The 2,500-nt window shown below is 39.0% G+C and overlaps 1 protein-coding gene across 1 annotated transcript in view; it reads left to right on the top strand.

Annotated features, from left to right (window-relative positions):
* Nucleotides 1-316: 316 nt before the first annotated feature.
* Nucleotides 317-2,500, top strand: part of LOC101849955 — a 95,910-nt gene continuing 93,726 nt past the window's right edge. The window contains exon 1 of the mRNA XM_035972061.1: nucleotides 317-727. The gene's annotated coding sequence lies outside the window, so the exon portion shown is untranslated. The remainder of the gene's footprint in view (nucleotides 728-2,500) is intronic.

Raw genomic sequence — 2,500 nt, 5'->3', positions numbered from 1 at the left:
GAGACAAACAGACAGACAGACAGACAGACAGACAGACAGACAGACAGACAGACAGACAGACAGACAGACAGACAGACAGACAGGCGTGTCGTGACAGGACGTGGCGGGGCCAGCCTCCCGCCCAGTGACCCAGCGATCAAACCCAACCCCTCCACGCCACTGGTCACTCGGCTCAGCCAGCGTCAGCCAATGGTCACTCGGTTGTCCAGTCAGCAGCAGTGGTCACTCGGTGGTCCAATCAGCAGCAGTCATCTATACAGTTGACAGCAGATAGACAGCTTCGCGCCAGCAGAGAGAGCCACAGTAGTTGTCCAGTCACCCGCATACCGACAGCTCAAAGTCAGAGGTTACTTAGTAGTTGTCCAGTCTCCAGAAGATATTCAGCGCAAAGTCATTGGTAACTTAGTAGTTGTCCAGTCACTCGTAGACCGACAGCTCAAAGTCAGAGATTACTTAGTAGTTGTCCAGTCTTCAGAAGACAGTCAGATTAAAGTCAGTGCTCACTTAATAGTTGTCCATTGACCAGCTGACAGTCATTTCTGAGCCAGCAGTGAGAAAGAGACACGTGTCCACCAATTACTGACCAGCCCATCGTCAGCAGACAGTAGAAGCGAGTGGTCCCCACCACATTCTATATCTACCCACGATCTCTCAAATCACCACACACTGCCGTTTACTTTGCTGAGATTCGGACGTCTTGAGAAGAAACTCCAGCAGCAGCGTGCATGTAAGTTGCCCTTTTTTTTTTTAACAACTTTCTTCCTTTATTCTTGTTGTTTTAATTATTTATGATCATTGTAAACTGCTGCTTTTTCTCTTGTCGTTCTTTTATAAACTCTTTTATTTTTGTTTTCATTTTAAATTATGACATGTTTACCCTCACTGTACGGTCAGATTCATTAATCAAACTGTACTGTGAACTGTTGTGAATGCATCCCAACTTGTGTTTTTTCGCGCTGAGACTCATATTACCAATCATTATATTATTATGACCACGTTGTGACCGCCATAAAACTCGAACTAAACTAGATCCAAACTAAACCAAACTAAACCAAACTAAACTAAACCAAACTAAACTAAATCCAAACTAAACTAAATCCAAACTAAACTAAACTGTTGTCAATTTTATACCCCATTTGACTGATTTAAAAAATAACATGTGTATGTAGATCTCTATCTAAACATTTACATTACACCCCTCCATAGACATGATTGAGATAATTCAGAGCTTGTGTGGTTTGGTCCTTCTTTTTCCTGTCAAACATCTATCGTCTTTATCTGACATCCTTCTTTTTCGTGTTTATTACTCTCTTGTAACACATTTAATTTTAATCTTACTTACTTATATGACTTAATTGTGTTGCAAGTGCCGTGAAAATTATCAAAACTAAAACTAAAATGAGGACTGCTGTACCCACGTATACAAATGTAGATTTATTACTCTCTTGTAACACCTTGAATCTGAGGTATTTATCTGACTTTATTGTGTTGCAAGTGTTGTTAAAGTTATAAAAACTAAAACTAAACTATAAACTAAACTAAGCACTGTTGGACCCCGTGTAAAAATGTAGGTTTATCACTATCTTGTAAACCCTTGAATCTTAGGTATTTATCTCACCTAATTGTATTGCAAGTGCCGTAAAAGTTACTAAACCTAAACTGCATGTATAACTAAATATTGGTTGGTCCCACGTGTAAATAATCACTATCTTGTAACACCTTGAATCTTCGGTATTTATCAGACCTGATTGTGTTGTAAGAGCCGTAAAAGTTACGAAAACTAAACTATAAATTAAACTGTTGGAACCACGTGTAAAAATGTAGGTTTATTACTCTCTTGTAACACCTTGAATCTTCGGTACTTATCTGGATAAATTGTGTTGCAAGTGCCGTAAAAGTTATAAAAACCAAACTATTAACTAAACAGAGAGATGTTGGACCCACGTGTACAAATGTAGGTAAATCACTCGGTAGCTCAATCACAGTCATGTAAGCTGTCCCCAAGGTTTTATGCACCCCGCATAATTTAGCAAAATTTGATCTTTTTTGGGGGGGCATAATTTCTGATTATTTTCCTTTATCATTCTTTTTCTTAAAATTAACAGAATCGCATAATTTCACTTTTTGGGGGGCTCAGTTTGCATAGTTTCAGTCACAATTTTCCTTGCATAAAACGACGGGGACAGAGTAAGTCACTAAGTGTGAGCCAACCCGCGGCCTTATGAACACGTGCTTTCCGCCATGTCGGGCTACGAGAATTCAGATCTCCTCAGCATTCAGAATTTTGCTCTGTCGTTCTACTAAAGCACTAAATTTTTCATTCATGATGATGATAATGATGATGATAATGATGATGATAATGATGATGATGATGATGATGATGATGATGATGATAATGATAATGATAATGATGATGATAATGATGATGATGTCCGCCTTGTAAAAGTCATGCTTTTCCTCGTGTTGCAGTGGTGTAAGTTGTTTGGATGATCGGGTATTG

Source organism: Aplysia californica, unplaced genomic scaffold, assembly GCF_000002075.1.
Source record: "Aplysia californica isolate F4 #8 unplaced genomic scaffold, AplCal3.0 scaffold00571, whole genome shotgun sequence".
NCBI lineage: Eukaryota > Metazoa > Mollusca > Gastropoda > Aplysiida > Aplysiidae > Aplysia > Aplysia californica.
Note: the sequence above shows the minus strand (reverse complement) of the source record. Positions and strands in the feature narration are given on the sequence as shown.